Source organism: Octopus bimaculoides, chromosome 3 (assembly GCF_046866305.1).
Source record: "Octopus bimaculoides isolate indiv1 chromosome 3, ASM4686630v1, whole genome shotgun sequence".
Lineage (NCBI taxonomy): Eukaryota > Metazoa > Mollusca > Cephalopoda > Octopoda > Octopodidae > Octopus > Octopus bimaculoides.
In genome coordinates, this window is record NC_142930.1 from 132,462,807 (window position 1) to 132,481,923 (window position 19,117).

At 35.0% G+C, this 19,117-nt stretch overlaps 1 protein-coding gene across 3 annotated transcripts in view; it reads left to right on the forward strand.

Moving 5' to 3' along the window:
- The first annotated feature begins 15,990 nt into the window (after nucleotides 1-15,990).
- The window catches only part of LOC106873908 (uncharacterized), a 344,369-nt gene continuing 341,242 nt past the window's right edge, over nucleotides 15,991-19,117 (forward strand). The window contains exon 1 of one of the 3 annotated variants that reach the window (XM_089349658.1): nucleotides 15,991-16,356. The gene's annotated coding sequence lies outside the window, so the exon portion shown is untranslated. The remainder of the gene's footprint in view (nucleotides 16,357-19,117) is intronic. The other 2 variants (XM_089349655.1, XM_089349657.1) reach the window with 2 other exon arrangements.

Below are 19,117 nucleotides of genomic sequence, written 5' to 3' on the forward strand. Positions count from 1 at the left end.
CTTTGGATTTTTCCAAAGATGGTGGTTTAGATCTTGACCCTCTAAGTTTGGATTACTCCATTCTGCTTTCACTTCTACAATAAAAGAATGTTCTTATTCAGAGCAGGAACTAATGGATTTGGTCATCATTTACTTTAGTTCCAGCTAGTCTTAATACAAGACACATTTCAAATGAATGAGACATTGATTTGCTATATCTCTATTCCTTCAAGTCACCAACCATGTTTCTGAATTTCCTTTCTTTAGCTGTAAGTTATCTCTGATCAAGTAGGGCCATAACCAAAATGTCTTCAAGGTGTTGCCCCAGCATGGCCACAGTCTAATGACTGAAACAAGTAAAAGATAAAATGATAAAAGATATGATTAGCTTATCTGCTTGTGGATTCCCTTTCTTTTCTATTTGTTATCACATTCTTGACATATGCAGCATGATCAAGGCAGCTAATCTGCTTTGATCTACATTGCCTTATGGTTTATACCAATACAACATCACATGTCTGACACAGACATCACATTCAGCAGTTGCTTTCTAAGCTATAGCAAGTCCTACATCGTTCCTACCCAGTTATGCACTGAACAAAGCTTCTCTTCTATCAGGCTATGGTAGACCATCTTCATCTGCTTTCACCATTTCTGTTTCAGTGTCAAACAATATCTGCTTTCACATATAGGCATTACTTAATAATTTGGTCCCACCTGCCTGTGGTGTTACCAGGAACAATTATGGAAAAACCCAAATATTAATACATAAAGCATGACGAGCCACAATCGTGGCCATCAGGCACAGGTCGACAGGCCATGATTGTGGCCCAGATAGATGCATCTATGGACATTTGTTGGGGTCTAATGTCACTCAAACGCTCCAAAGCCCACCAGAATGCAAGAGGACTAATAGTTCAACTAATGACTTTTCAGATGATGTAAAACTTGCCACCATTATATACTAAGAAGATATTTTAACTATTTTTTGTTTTTTATGTGTGCGTGGTAGTCTCATTTTCATAAAATGTGCTCAGCAGTCCATGCTATGTAAGTGCAAATCCCAGCGCTTTATGGGTTAAGCAAAACCAATTCTTCCTTTAAGCTGAAATATGTATTAAAAAGAGAAAGTTGCAGGTGACTGGTATAAACAAATGTTTTGTTGGTTGCAGTGCATTGTGCAAAGTGGGAAAAACCCATACAAATAAGTGTTGCAACAGGAGAGTGAGCTTTAGTTAGTAACTAGAGATTAGTGTCACAGAAGTAACTTAATTTTATAAAGTTTAAGTGGTGGAACTCCAGCTGTTGTTTAAGTGGTAGAGCTTCAATGGCGTGGAACTCTAGCCATTGTGGAAATTATATCATTTTACCAAAATCTACTGCTTTGGTCATCATTTACTTTAGTTCCAGCTAGTCTTAATACAAGACACATTTCAAATGAATGAGACATTGCTTTGCTATATCTCTATTCCTTCAAGTCACCAACCATGTTTCTGAATTTCCTTTCTTTAGCTGTAAGTTATCTCTGATCAAGTAGGGCCATAATCAAAGATGCTGTAGTTATTTTTTTGCATGTCCAATATGCCCTTCCTTTTTTATGACATTAGGGTATAATTTGAGCAGATTTGATTGCTATTACTAAAACACTTTTTAGCACAGGGGCAATTTGCAAGAATATAAGAACTTATGTGGATGCATCAGTGCCATGAAAAATAATAAATCATTAATTATACAATTTCATGGCTATGTAATTTATATCAAGTTGCTTGAAATTCTACCAAGCTTCAAAAGAGTTGTCCACCTCTAATGTATGGGCTTCCAATTGGCTCAATGTGAAAAAGAAAAAAAGAGGTTCATGCAGGTTGCATGCATATATGGCCCACACATTTTGCAACCAGTGCACAAAAGAAAATAATGTACACAAAATAAATTAAAAGGTGCAGAAAAGGTTGTTTGTCTAAAGTAATGGAATAAATAAATAATTATATTTATTATACATTCAAATCATAGATAATTTTCTCAGTGGGAAACAAATTTAAATGAGATGAGGCTTTCATGCCAACTGGCTATTAAAAATTAAAGGGAAAATTGTCCAGGTGCTTTATTTGATAGTAAACAGACACCAAAATGTGACTTAACTAGCGACAAGCTAAATTGATTAATGACTGTTCTGAGTAAAGTTAATTTCTATTACCTATAAAAGGAAGTTATTTGAGGAAAAAAATATATGAAAGTTTAGGTAAATTGTTTTGTTTAAATGTACTGGGATTTGTTCTCAAACATTCAACAGTGAATGTAAAATAGTTCTTAACAACCATCGTGTGGTGGAATTGATGTCTTGCAGTGGGCTATAAGCATTGTGGTAAAAATTTTGACGTGTGTATGTGCATGCATGTGCATACATACATATATATGTATGTATGTATGTATGTATGCTTGTATATATGTATGCATGTATGTACGCATATATATATACATACATACAGTAATCTCTCGACTATCATACGTTACATTCCAAAATCCCCTGCGATAGGTGAAAATCCACCAAGTAGAAATAGTACTGTACTTTCTTTCTTTTCTTTCTTTTCTAGTTTCAGCTCATGAGCTGTGGCCATGCTGGGGCACTGCCATTGGATATATTGGATATAAATACTGTATTTTTTTTTTATTATTATTTTTATAATTTGTATATATTTATTTTATTATAAATGCAAAACAACACTATGGAAGAATCAATGTAAGCTTAAATAATAAAACCACAATATAGCAAGGGATTACTGTATATATATGTACATGTGTATGTGTGTGTGTGTGTGTGTGTGTGTGTGTGTGTGTGTGTGCATGTATGTGAGTGTGTATGTGTGTGTGTGTGTACATATACATACACAATATACACATACATCTGAAGCATCTATGCAGTTGCTTGACATACTAAAAGCAGCAGCTAAATATCATTGAAATCTCACTATACTCTCTAAAAAATTCAGGTTCACACTGACCAATGCAGCACTACCAATTACATTACATGTTCTGAAAAATTTCTTCCAGCAATTATTTACATGCACAGTGATATGATATACTAAAATATTTTCTTCATAAATTCATTATAATATTACAATAATTTTAACCTCAAAATATTTTTATCATTTTAAATTCAACTTCTAAAGCAAAGTTTGCTTTAGAAGCAATGAGATGTATCGAAAGATGCAGCTAAGGAAATAATTTTATTCTCAAACGCAGGATAATGCCAATAATATAGCATGAACAGAATAAACTATCTATATTTTGCAGAAAAATCTGGCTGCCAACAGACTTTTTTGCAAAATATGGAAAGTTTATCCTGGTCATGCTATATTATTAGCATTATCATGCGTGTGAGAATAAAATTATTTCCTTAGCTGTATTTTTATAATTATAAATCTCTTTCTCTCTCTCTCACTATATAAATGTGTGTGTGTGTATGTATATGTTTATACACACATCTGATTTCTATGCTTTTTATGTGCCACCAGCACAAAAGCCAGTCAAGGTGGCACTGGCATCGGCCACGTTTGGATGGTGCTTTTTACATGCCACCAGCACAGGTATCACAACTTCTCTTTACATATCCCATTTTAGTACATATTTTTGATATGGTTTTTCAAAAGCTGAAACATGTAAAAGGAAAATTGAAATGTACCCAATTTTAAGGAAGTAGCATTTTTGTTCTTGTTTTTCATAGACATCTACTTACTTGTGTGTTACCTCTACAAATCTTTTCAAATATATATATACATTATAAATATTATTATTATTATTACCTTATTATTATTATTATTATTGTTATTATTATTATTATTATTATTATTATTATTATTATTATTATTATTATTATTATTATTATTATTATTATTATTATTATTATTATCATTATTATGATTCAGTTGTCTTATTTTTATGTGCTTTCACTGCACTACCGAGCACAGCTCTGTGTGCTTTGGGTATGTACTGCAGTTTGTTGTAGTGCTCTTATTTTCACTGTATTGAAAGTGTTTTACGTAGGATGTGAGCAGTGCCTAGTAGTACTATTTTCTGTATGTTATATATACTTGTAAGTCCTGGTGTTTTTGTTATGTATTTGTCTGAATATTTTTTTTTTATTATATCTAATGTGCCTGCTCTAATAGAAATTGTTTCTGCTTTTAGGCTCCACATTTGAGTTACCTCTATTTCCAGGTCTTTGTATTTTGCAAGTTTCTCCTTTTCTTTTAGAGAAACATTGTCATCTGTTAGTATTGGTACATCAATTAGAAAGCATTTTCTTTCTTGATGATCTCTGACAACTATATCTGGCCTATTGGCCTTAATTTCTCTATCTGTGTATATTGGCATATCCAAGAGTATGGTTGCTTTCTCGTTTTCTGTGACCTTTTCTGGCGTGTGCCTATACCATCTTTTTTCTGTTGTTATTCCATAGTGTTGGCATAGCTTCCAGTGTTTATAGATCCCAACTGTGTGGTGTCTGTAAATATATTTCTTCTTAGCCAGCACTGGGCAGCCAGAGACACTATGATTTATTGTTTCTTCTCCATCACCACATATTCTGCAGTTACTTGTATTTTTTTCCATTTCATGTTTTTGGTGATTTCTGGTGGGGAAGCTTTGATCTTGTGCTTCAATTAAAAATCCTTCAGTCTCTGCTTTGAGTCCTGATCTTCTCAACCATTGTTAGGGTTTTGCTTTGTTTATTTCTTTTCTGTTTAGTTCAACCCAGTATTTGCCATGAAGAGCCTTTTCTTGACATTTTATCATGATCTGATGCTGTTCTAGATTTAGTTTGTTTTACAGCTTTTGTTGTTTCTTCTTTTTCTTCATAGTTGCTAGGTACTATGACTTCTTGTTTGTATTTGTCAGCTTCCTTAAAGACAGAAAACAGTTTTTTGTTTTGTTCATGCTTTGTGGCTATTTGTATTAGTTTTCCTTGTTTTTGAAGTAGATATTTTGTAGTCCTATGGTGATTATTTTGTAATAGTTTTCTAGCTGTATAAGGCCACTACCACCTTTGATATGTTGTATGTATAGCTTATTATTATTATTGTGTGTTGGCAGAATCATTAGCACACCGGGCAAAATGCTTACCAGCATTTCATCTGTCACTATGTTCTGAGTTCAAATTCCACCAAAGTCGACTTTGCCTTTCATCCTTTCAAGGTTGATAAATAAAGTACCAGTTGTGTTCTGAGGTTGATGTAATCAACTATCCCCCTCCCCCAAATTTCAGGCCTTGTGCCTGTAGCAGAAAAGATTATTATTATTATTTTAATTATTATTATTTCTTTTTATCTCAGGTTTTGTTGGAACTCCTGGAGTCTTGCAAGTGTAGTGGGCTTGCTTCATGCCACCTATGGCACCAGGCCATCTGTCCTTTTCAGCTATCTGTTACTTCCTGATTATTCTGGCCGTGCCAAAGAGGCAAACCTTTTGTAACAGTTCTACTTGGCACTCCTATTCCAATTTCCTTTATATACCTTCTGATATTGTCCCCAAAGACCCAACAATAATTGGCACTTTCTTACGCAACATCAACTATATAGCACACGTGGTGTACCTTGTCCACCACCACTAGGTCCGGTCGGTTATGCTCTAGCATCTGAACTATTTGAACAGTGAAATCCCAGAGGATTTTGCTAGTCTCTGACACCAACATTCTCCACAGTTTGTGCTCATGCCATGCCTTGCTACTCTCTCTCTATTATCATTATTATTATTATTATTATTATTATTATTATTATTATTGCTGTTGTTGTTGTTGTTGTTGTTGCTGTTATTTAAAACAGCTTGATTTAGCTTCATGCAAAGTTTTACAGGCTTCTAACAGAAACCTGGCTTGTTTAGGCTCAGATTACCAAATGGAAAATACAGGAAGTCCATGATGGCTACTGCAAAATCGCTGCTATTGGTCACATGATGTTGTTGAAAGTGAGATCAGCATTTCAGAGACACCAGATGCATTAGAAAGAAGAATTTCTTGAACTGTGTGGTTGCACAGGAAGCTGGTGGTGCCTTGGTGTCTGATCATCCTTTGTAGGAACTTGGAAGCTGAGAGAAGCAAAGCCAGCGAGAGTGTGCATGGTGTGTGTATGTGTGTATACAAGATGTTTCAGTGCATGAAGGTGGGTATGTTATTAACTGCATGAGTGTGTGTGTGTGTGCGTGCACAAATATGTGTGCTTGTGCCTACTGCATATGCATGCATGTGCAAACGTGTTTAGAACGCATGTATGGGTGTATGTGTATGTACATATGTATATTCTTGTATTTGTGCATAAATGTATGAGTAAGTACAAACTGTAATAGATAATAGTCTATGTAACTCCTACAAAATGTATTGAGTACCTCTTTCTTTTGTTGTCCAATCACTCATATATACTGGGTGGCACAAAAGTCATGGCCCAGTAAAATAACACTTTGTCACTACACAATATCTTCCTCATATCTTCCTAATTTTTATTTTTTTTCTCCTGTGATTAGGATGGTGTGTAACCTTTGTACCACCGTGTATATATATATATATATATATATATATATATATATATATATGTATGTATGTATGTATGTATATATATATATATACATATATATTTACATATATATGTATGTATATATATATATATATATATATATATATATATATATATATATATATATATATATATATATATATATATATATACACATATATATGTATGTGTGTGTTGTTGTACATGTAAGTGTGCACGTATGTATGTGTGTGTTGTGAGGGAGTTTGTGGGTAAATAGGACGCCTGATTGGCTGTGTTATTGCTGACGTGATAGAGAGCGAGAGAGAGAGAGAGAAAGAGAGAGAGAGAACAACAAAGCAGCTGCAGTGATGTAGCAATAATAGCAACAAAGCCAGGAGTAGTGGTAATGTTAGTATACTGTAACAATGAGTGTGGCAATAACAAAAGCAGAACAGTAAGAAGAAGTCTTCTGTCACTTGTTCTTTCATTTTACAATAAAAAGCAGGTAATTCATCCGTGTTAACATTACGTTGGACCAATAGCTTGTCAGCGAAAATTGGTAGGCAAAAAAACCCTGTAGAAACTATCATTTCAGCCATCTATATGTGTGTGTGTGTGTATACATGTGTGCACACACATCCACACATAAATGTTAGGTGTAGGGATAATTCTGTGGTTGAGAAGTTTGTTTTCCAGTCATCTAGTACCACTGCATGGTACCTTGGGCAAGTGTTACCTTCTTCTATAGCCCCACGCTGACCAAAGCCTGGTGAGTTGATTTGGTCTGCAGAAACTGAAAGAAGCCTGTCATATATATATATATATATATATGAAGGCACCGGCCTCATGGAGGAGACCTTTGGCATTATGTCATGTTTGTGAAGACCCAGCAACCCGTGTCTTAGTATTCCGATCGCCCTGTTTACTGCCTTCTCCGTATTCCATTTCCTCCTTGTTCGTACCTTTGGAGGGTTTTCTCGGATGCTCTGATCTTTTGAATACCTTAGCATCATTACTGTCCTCGCCTTTCCTGCTTTATATTCTTCGGCGATTGATGTTATTGGTAGTTGCAGCACGGTTTTTCCATATAGTGCAGTTGTATTCATTGATTTCGGCAGACTAAGCCATTTTTTTGATAAACACACTGCATCTTTGTTCCATCCTTTCTACTCTACTTGCGGCTATTTCGTACATTTGCAATGGCTGCATTATCCTTGGGTACAGCCCAAATTGCAGTATCCAACATTTGAATTTTTCCAGCAGCGTTGTTCTGTCAATTGCCTTTAATCCTTGTTCTACTAACTCATGTGTTTCTTTCCCTTGCTTCTTATCACTTAATAAATCTCTATACCATCTGCGGAGACTCTTTACTGGTTGTTCTTTCACCATTGGTTCTTGTAGTAGTGTTAACAGTTATGTTTTACAATTTACAACTGTGGCAAGATGGTTAAACTGTGTGCCTTAAATACATTTGTATAGGCTCCAGAATGTTAATTTTTGACAACTGTGTTCTGATCAATCAGTGTGTGATTTTACTGCTGATTGGTTTAGGCATCATGGTTTGTTGAACATGTCATTTTGACCCTGGCCAAAGCAGCAATTGTTGGGCTATTTTTAGAAATATTGTAAACAACATCTCTCAAGGAGTTTTACATTTAAATTATCATTGTCATCATTATAATCTCCTTTATTATTGTTGTTGTTGTTGTTGTTAGTGGTGGTGGTAAGAGTAGCTGTGGTAATAGAACTTTAAACCCCAAAATAAGATAATTTTTACTGACTTTTCTCTTGACTTAGCTAGTTTTTCCTGCAATCATCATAATGAGCACCTTTAGAACTGTTGTTATTGTTAGTGGTAGTGGTCTTAGCAGAAGAAATAGTCCCTCTAAGTATTAGTATTACTGTTTATTTAGCTTCGGTTGGAATTTATTAATAAAGTTCTTTTCTCTGATTTTTCTTTCAATTTCACTTGGACTGTGTAGTTTGTAGAATGGAAATATTTTAAATATTTTCCAACTGCATCTTGCTAGATGGTTACTCAAAGGTATCTGACAGACATCTGGGTCTCTAATTTGCTGTTGGTGCACATGGGAACGTTCTGATAGTGCCTTTCCAGTCTGACTTAGGTATACTTCTTCACAATTCGGGCATTTGATGCAGTAAATAAAATTTCTGCTTTTGCTGTTCATATTTGTGTTTGTGAATATTTTTCCGGTTTTTGTGTTCATATATTGACTAGTTTGTATGAATTGGTATGTGCAACATTGGCTATCATTGCATTTAGATACAGTGAATGATTGGTCTTTGTTGCTTAGGTCAAACTTTGCATTTATTAATAATTTCATACATATATACATATATATATATATATATATACTCTTTTACTCTTTTACTTGTTTCAGCCATTTGATTGTGGCCATGCTGGAGCACCGCCTTTAGTCGAGCAAATCGACCCCAGGACTTATTCTTTGTAAGCCTAGTACTTATTCTATCGGTCACTTTTGCCGAACCGCTAAGTTACGGGGACGTAAACACACCAGCATCGGTTGTCAAGCGATGTTGTGGGGACAAACACACAGACATACATATACATATATACGACAGGCTTCTTTCAGTTTCCGTCTACCAAATCCACTCACAAGGCTTTGGTCGGCCTAAGGCTATAGTAGAAGACACTTGCCCAAGGTGCCATGCAGTGGGACTGAATCCGGAACCATGTGATTAGTAAGCAAGCTACTTACCACACAGCCACTCCTATATATATATATATATATATATATATATATATATATATATATATCATCATCATCATCCTTTAATGTCCGTTGTCCATGCTGGCATGGGTTGGATGGTTTGACCAGGGCTAGCAAGCCGGAAGGCTGCACCAGACTCCAATCTGTTTTGGCATGGTTTCTATGACTGGATGCCCTTCCTAACGCCAACCGCTCTGAGAGTGTTATGGGTGCTTTTATGTGCCACCGGTATGGGTGTCATTTGTGTGACACTGGTATCTGCCATGACTGCAGTTTTACTTGGCTTGATGGGTCTTCTCGAACATGACATAATGCCAAATGGACTTGGTTATTGCCTCTGTGAGGCCCAATGCTCAAAGCCTGGCATAATGCCAAATGGTCTTGGTTTTTGCTTCCATGAGGCCCAACACTTGAGAGTTGCTTTTATGTGCCACTGGCATATATATATATATGTACAGGGGTTGGGACAAAATAATGGAAACAGCATCATAGCATCATCATATTGAAGTATTTATAAAACCATCAAAAGCTTGTTTATTTTTATGTTTTTTGATTTATTATTAGTGTTGCTTAATATGTTTTGCTAAAATTGCTGTTTCTTTTCAGATATCATCAGATAAGGGTAATTAAAATTCATTAAAATGACAGATCTATCAAACTTTCAAAGAGATCAAATTGTTGGTGCTCATATGGCAGGCACTAGCATAACAAAAACAGCCAAAATGTTTGGTGTATCAAGAAGTACTGTCTCAAAAGTAATGATAGCCTTTAAGAAAGAGGGAAAAACTTCCTCGTTGAAGCAAAACTCCGGAAGAAAACCAAAGCTTTCAGATAGGGACCATCAGACTCTTACACGAATTGTTAGAAAGGATCACAAAAGTACAGCTCCCAAAATTACTGCAGAGCTTAATGACCACCTTGAGAACCCAGTTTCCACAAAAACTGTTTTCCAGGAGCTGCACAAAGCCGGATTTCATGGGAGGGCTGCAATCAGAAAACCACTACTTTCAAAAACAAACGTTGCAAAGCGTTTAAAGTGGAGTAAAAACCTACAGAATTGGTCCCTAGAGCAGTGGAAGTATGTTATTTTCTCGGACAAGTTATCCTTTACTTTATTTCTGACCACTGGCTGAGTATATGTGTGGAGACAATCAAAAGAAGCATTTGACCCAGACTGCCTTCTTACAACTGTTAAACATGGAGGAGGATCTGTGATGATCAGGTGGGGGGGGGGGGTCTATATCTTGGAAATCTGCTGGCCCAATGGTTTCGCTTCGTGGCAGAATTAATAGTCAAGACTATTTAAGCATTTTATCTGATCAAATTTATCTTATGGTTGCTGAACTGTTTCTGGAGGGAAACACAATCTTTCAGGATGGTAGTACACCAATTCACACAACTAAAGTTGTTACTGAATGGCACAAGGAATATTGTAGTGAAGATGAACATCTTATCTGGTCACCACAGTCCCCAGATCTCAATATTATTGAACATTTATGGTGCATTTTAGAAAAACAAGTAAGAAGTCGATATCCTTCACCATCATCACTACAAGAACTGGAGACTGTTTTAGCTGAAGAATGGACAAAAATTCCTTTGGAAACAATTCAAACTTTGTATGAGTCCATATCTCGTAGAATTCAAGCTGTAATTACTGCCAAAGGCAGTCCTACTGTATATTACAATAAATTTGTTTGAAGTTTTAAAGGGTTTCCATTATTTTGTCCAACCCCTGTAAGTATGTATGTATGTATGTATGTATGTATGCATGTTTGTATGTTTGCATGTATGTATATATATATATATGTGTGTATGTATGTGTGTGTATATATATATATATATATATATATATATATATATATATGAAGGTAAATGTTTTTATTTTTCATTCCCTTTTGAAATTATCCCTAATTTGTGGTGTGGAGTTTTGACTGCTCCTTCTAACAGGTTAGATGTCCTATTATGGACATCTCTGATGTGTTTAAATGTACACTGTATTTTATATATATATATATATATATATATATATATATATATACACATATATATATGCATATATAAATATGTATCATCATCATCATCATCATTTAATGTCTGCTGGCATGGGTTGGATGATGTGACCAGAGTTGGCAAGCTGGGGTACTGCCAGTCTGATTTGGCATGGTTTCTACAGCTGGATTCCTTTCCTAATGCTAACCACTTTACAGAGTGTGCTGGACATTTTTACATGACACCACACAGGTGCATTTATGTAGTAGCACACAAGAGCTTTCACGTGGCACTGCACAAGTGCTTTTATGAGGCACCGCCATGAGTGCTTTACACTTCTGCTGTGGAGTACAGGTCTTCTTGAGTACGACCAGGCACTAGGTATTTTGGTCCTCTGTCATCTCACCTGAAAGTTTCAGCATTCTGTGGTTGTTGTTCAGTACTTCATCCCATGTTTTCCTTGGTCTCCCACTTCCACATGTTCCATCCATTTTGAGAGATCAGCACTTCTTTATTGGAGCCTTCAGCATCCATCCATATTACATGACCAAACCAGCACAGTCTTCTCTCTTGCACAAAGCAACCAATTCCTCTTATGCTTGACTTCTCTCTCAGAACACTGGCACTCTGTTGAACATGTACACTTACATTACACATCCAGCAGAGCATACTATCCTCATTCCTCTCTAACCTTCGCATGTCCTCTGCATTCAGGGCCCATGTCTCACTACTATGAAGTATTGCATCATGCAAGCTTCCTTTCACTTGGAGAGAGAAACCTTTTGAGGCCAACAACAGTAACAGCTCTCTGGATTTCCTCCATCCTATTCTTATTCTAGCAGGACAGAAAAAACGGAGAAAGTTACACAAATACAATTAACAGGACATAACAACTGGTGTCTTTTAACTAAGGACGAATTAAATTAAGCTGGCGTGTGTGGAAGTAAAGCCTTACGGCAGGGATACAAGATTTCACAGGTACTGGGAAGAGTATAGATGTTGCACGGACAACGGCTGAACCAAGAAAGAAAGGTCAGGCTTCGCCGAACACAAGTCATGTGGAGAGAGAAAGGAGAGAGGTAGAGGCAGAGGGACAGAAGAAATAAGGAGGAACGAGAAAAAATGACGGACACAGTGAAGTGAAAAGAGGAGGGAAAGTGAGCATGAAGAGAAGGCAATGAAATGTGAGAGAGGGGGAATGAAAGAACAAAGAGTGGAATGAACGAAATAAGTGTGAAAGGGCTGATAGAAAGAAGGAAAGAATAAAAGAATAGAGTTGCACAAGATTTAGATAAATATATACTTACATATAAGAGACCAAAGTTTACATATGCCACTATATATATATATATATATATATATATATATATATATATATATAGAGAGAGAGAGAGAGAGAGAGAGAGAGAGAGAGAGAGAGAGAGAGTGTGTATATATATATATATATATATATATATATATATATATAAACAATATATGAGTATATGCATATATATGTACATGTATGTATATACGTTCATCCACATGTACATATAGATACATAACTGGGTACATGACGTGGCAAAAGAACAAGGACAAAAATGGTAAACAAGGTGCAACAAACAAGCAAGCCACATAGAAACATCCCCTTCTCTCTCTCTCTCTCTCTCTCTCTCTCTATATATATATATATATATATATATATATATATAGAGAGAGAGAGAGAGAGAGAGGTGTTTTAGTTACAGGTAGTCAGTGTTTGGTTGCAAAAGTAGAGTATTTCTATTAGGTACACTATTAACTATGTGATTAAACAATGAATGATTTTTTTTTTTATGTTGGTCTTCATTGCATCTCTTGAAATACCAGAATAGAGGACTCTTTATAGAACTTGAATTAGGCAGAAGACCAAGCAATATAGTAATTAATTTATTAAGTCACAATCAGATCTACTCAAAGCAAAAAATACAGAATCTTCATAAAGAATATATAGATTTCCTAGTTGCTACCTGCAAACGGTCACATTAACTGAGCCACACAAATTAGTGGCTTTATCACGCTTGGACACACTGCATAGTCACCTGGGGGACCCACTGGGGTAGGATCACAGTGCTAATCTATATATGATGCTGTTGTTCATGTAGAGATACCTCTGTGCATTGGAGCTCTTTTAAGCTGTAACGGCAGCCCTGCCACAGATACTTAAGTAAATCAACGCATTTTGGTCACAGATAATGCTAAGACGCTATATAGTTTGTCTCCTATTTCCACATGAACAGAATTGTCCCAGTAGCGTCATATTACCAAAAAAAAAAAAAAAAAATCTACCAGGTCATTACAGCTATACTGTTCCAATTACTGAGTCACGAATACTTATTGATACAACTACTACTGAGTCAACGGCAAAAAATATTGCCAAGAATGCGACTTCGAAAATATCCAAAGAATGCTTATCCTGTTTGTTCATAGCTGACAGGCAGCAGATTGGTAGAATTGTTAGTGTTGAACAAAATGCCTTGTGGTATTTGCTTACGGTCATTGTGTTCCAATTTCAAATCTCACTAGGGTCGATAAAGTCAATACAGCAGTTGATTTATATTATTACTATAATGTACCCTAAATGCGAATAAAATGATAACAATTGGCAAAAGAAGACATCTCCCACCCCGAGCTCAAAAAAGTTTCTAGCATATGTTATGTAAACAACATCCGCCAGCGAGTATATTTGCTTTCCTGAAATTCCTCATTCACCAACAAACTAAAGGAGTAAAAATTACTAATGCTATCAATTTACGAGTCAAGTGAACCGCGAGCCAACAAATGAACTTCTAGACGGTCGTTTAATTTACTAGAAATAGCAATCAAATCTCCCTTAAATTACATTATACATTCTTAAAAGTAACACATTGAATAACGCGATTTTTGGTACACTGCGCGTATAAGAAACAAAAACGGGTAGGTAGGTGTGGGTGATCAATCATGTTTGGCATATCTGTTAATCAGAGCTGACCTGGGGTTAAATAGCATCAATTTACGGGTTAATCCACCCTTTAAGATCTGACACAGAAAACTAAGGCAAACATTAGAAATTACAACAAACAAAGCTTACGAAGTGCTCTGGTACGGATATAGCCGCACTGTTTAAACTTACGAAAGAGTTATTTAATATCCCACCCCACCACAAACAAAACTATACTCTCTTAATCACACACACACCTTTGAAGTAAGCTGGTTCCTTATTCTGTAATTTACGGACGTTTATGTCACCGTCAGATATTATCCTTTTCTGCACATGGTTTCTCTTGCAGAACACGACTCTTGTGTTGTCATTTAACTGATCACATGCAGCTGGTGATCGACTAGGGTATACCCCTGTCATGGACTAACTTTCTCTTACAATGCTTTCAGGCTTGCAAGAGAGACAAATAACAACAAAAACAACAACAATAATAATAATCTTTTCTCCTATAGGTACAAGGCCTGGTTTTTGTGGGGGTGGGAATAGTCGATCACATTGACCCCCAACTGGTACTTAATTTCTCGACTTCGAAAAGATGAAAAGCAAAGTCAACTTCGATGGAATTTGAACTCAGAACGTAGCCTCAGACGAAATACTGCTAAGCATTTCGCCCGGCGTGCTAACGATTCTGCCAGCTCGCCGCCTTCATAATAATAATAATAATTATAATAATAATAATAATAATGATGATGATGATGATGATGATGATGATGATTTCTGTTTTTTTAGCACAAAGAGTTTACATCAAGGAAAACATCATGGACGACACAGGACAAAATATTGAGTGTGTGTGTAGGTGTCTGCGTGTGTGTTATGAAGGTTTAACGAAAAAACAAAAACAACAAACAAAAAAATTCAGCTATATGCACAAGGCCTAAAATTCTGAAGGAATAGGTTAAATCAGTTACATCGACCCAGTGCTCAACTGGTACTTATTTCATCGACTCCGTAAAGATGAAAGGCAAAGTCGACCTCGGCGGAATTTGAAATCAGAACGTAAAGACGGACGAAATGCCGCTAAGCATATTGTCCGGTATGCTAACGATTCTGCCGGGCCGCGAGTGACAGACTGTCAATAAATACTTAGGTCTACCTGGCAGGACTTCCATTTCAGTTTAATATGCTATCAGTAACAATTTATCAAGTTACCTGATCACATACCCTAAACCTAATTATTTGTCATCACGATGCTCATGTTTTAAAATGGGATCTATCTATCTATCTATCTATCTATCTATTATCTATCTATACACATGTACAATAAACTTAATTATTTCGTCACAACACCAACTTTCTAAAATATTATATATATATATATATATATACATACATACATACACACACTTTTTTTTTAATTTGCCGTGACAGCGGATGATGTGAACCGTGAAGTTATGTCCCCAACACTCAATTATAAAATCTATCAAAACTCGTAAACAAAAACGATAGTTGGCTCTTTGTCACCTGCAAATGCGACTGTGTGTATGTATAGTGTAAGTGTATGTATGTGAATATATATATATATATATATATATATATATATATATATATATATATATATATATATATATATATATATATATATATATATATATATATATATATATATATATATATATATATATATATATATATATATATATATATATGTATGTATGTATGTATGGATATATTATATATATACACATACAAATACACACACATTTGTAATAGCGAAGATTGTTGAAAAAAATGTAAGTTCGAATTCACAACCAGTCTGAAGTTAGGCCAGGAAAGAAAAGAGGAAGAAAGAGAAAGAAAGAGAGAGAGAGAAAGAAAGAAAGAAAGACACAGAAAAAGAGAGGAAATGCGGTTTCGCCGTCACTTTTTTTTAGTCTAGTTTGATATGCAACAACTACTACTGCTTTATTTGAGCAATTTGTTTTTTATATTAAAGAAGTTTATTCCGAACAACAGAGGATTTGGTATCAGTTTCTGTTTATTATTAATTTTAACCACTTGGACTTGTTTTATTTAACAACAAAAAGAAAAAAATAAGGCTCCGGCCTTCGTCAATTGCCATGATATTTTATTTTCGTTCTGTTAACGAGGCGTACCTATTTATATACAATTCACTCTGGTAAGTTAATCACAGTCAAAATTTAAATATTGTTATTATCCATTATCATTTACTATGTATCGTAATAATGTTTGTTAATTTTAAACCAACAACAAACGTGTACTATGACATGCCGTAACATCTCTTGCCTTTTTCAAAATCTTTATTTAACTTTAATCGATATATCGATAGTTACATTTATCGTATATATCACCGTGCACACATGAGTGTGTGCGTGTATATATATATATATATATATGTGTGTGTGTGTGTGCGTTCGTGCGCGCACTTTATTCTAATTGTAAAATGTTTCTTTCATTAATTTAGTTTCAGTGTTGATATATATATAATGATAGCATCAGTCACACTTCGGTAGGATCCAAATTAAACTATTGTGATTCGATCTTTTCTTATCCAAGAAAACAAGTCATAAGTCAAAACCAGTTTCTGCTAATGTGTTTTCTGTCCAATTTTCTTTTTATTTTATGTGAGAAAATATATTTGTAAAATTAAAATTGTTCGAAATAGTAAATTTCCTACATTACAACCTGTTCTTTCCTTCGCCAAAGTTTAAATGTTTTAAATAATAAAACCCAGATCTTAACACATGTCTCTTATTTTATTGATATAAAGTTTAAGGAAAAGAACTAAAAACTCCCGGATAACCAAGAATTTGTTCAATGAAAATATTTTTTTAAAGCTGTGGACATTTGTCCTGTAAGAGATTTGGAAGCGTGTGAATTTTATTTCCAGTGAATTAGTCAACAAATTCTTAACTTTTATTGTTTATTATTTTCTTGTGAGTGAGTGAGTATTGCTACAAATTTCATGTGTTTATGTTTGGGGGTGGTATGAATCAGCAGAATTCATATGCTACAAGCAAAAATGCAACTGCTACTTGTGAATTAAATTTTTTTTTTTTTTAAATCAATTTCGAGAAGATTGCTTTTATCTTTGTCCATGCACAAGAAGTATTTCTGTACTCAAATATATATTCAGGTCAAACTTCAAACCAACGATTTGTGTTAGATTACAAACTGCCTTATGAAATGATAAACGTTATTTATCGTCTGAGAAAAGTCTGAAAGTCATCAGCTAATTTAATGGGTGTCTAAAGATTTACTTTTTTAGACAAAATTTACAAGTCACTGAATGTTTATTTTTTTATATTATAATTTTTATGTAGTTTTGTATATGTTGAACATAGCCTTTTAAAATCTTTTTTCTTTACATCATATCCCACTCTTAGATATTTTACATAGAAAATGCAGACACTCTGCGGTTCTTTCTCGTTATTGTTTAACTGCCAAATCTATTATTCCATCCGCATCTTGGATCTCAAGGAAGCGGGACCGGCCGGCTCCTCTGGATAGGGATGTGAGAATTTTAAAGAGGTCTATTAAACCCATGTTTTATAAAGTTAGTATGGTTTTGAACTTTTAAAACTTGCGCAACACCACAGAGAAGAAGATTATGTGGATGTAAACTCTAATTGGTTTTCTCATTAATAATGAGGCAGGAACAAAAATAACCCTTAATGTTGGGGGCAGGGTATTGGTATTTGTATTTGAGTTTAAGAACTGCTGTCTTATGGGAATATGGGATATCTCAGAATTTAAACTCCGTAATAGAAAAATTTCAAAATAGAAAATACATTGGTTGATTCCTTTACACGTGCAATATGCATTATTGAAAATATTCTGAGGAAACAAGTTCCGGGAGTTAAGGGTTAGAGTTTAAGAGTTATTGATTAAAGTTATTATTATGTTGAAATGAAATAATTCTTTAAAAAATTAACTTTTTTTTTCCAATCTATTTCCTTATTCAAAAAGGGTTTCGCTGTTATTTCTTAACGTTGACTAGTTTATATATCGAACGATACGCTAAGTTTTTCTAAATATCCATTTTTTCTAAAGTGTTCCAACCATGACCATTTCGTTATTTAGCATAATTACAGGTTAGTGGTCTTCACCCAAAGAAAAGACTTTTTCCTCATAATTATCTTGTTAATATATATTTTTGCATACGCAAAAGAATCCACGAACTTTCCATTTTGAAAATGTTTCTGAGTTGAAACTCTGGTGTATCCGAAAATACTCAAACATTTTCCATGGTTCACAATTTTAGTTTCGCGTTGTATGTAAATACATATTATAATCAGTGTTAGGTTAGTTCCTTTTGTCCCTGGTTGTGTATTATTATTATTAAACATGCAAGTAATGTATATATTTTTTATGTCGGGTACGTCCTCAAGACACCACCTGTCGTGTGATAAGACCAGAAGGCTGTTGGTACGGCTGTCTCTCTCCCTCCAGCTATCTCATCCTGGATACTCCGCTCAGTCAAAGTTAAGGGGAGCGAGAGAGTGCCTTATCCTCTCGCGATTACAGTAGCACCTAAAATAATTAGTGAAAGTATGGTAGGTACTACCAAGTCTTATTGGCTCGCAATTTACGACGGTGGATTTTTAATAAGCCTACTCTCGTTTCATGATACGATTAGTGGACTTTCGGAATATCTATCACTGCCTCATGAAGAAAGAAAAGAGCAAAGAATTTGGTGGTTGTTTCATTTTGTGAAAGAATTTCGTCCAACAAAAATTTCATCTTTTACATTTTGTCCCCCCTCCCCAACTCATTTCTGTGCCCCTCTTTTTTTTTTTTTCTAGTAAATTTTTCACTGACATCCGTCTCGCGAGATGGGTGTAATAGTAACCGTGACGCGGCTAGCTCTACTGTACGTAAGACATTAGCTGTTATTGAGGAGACACCACATGGTTTAA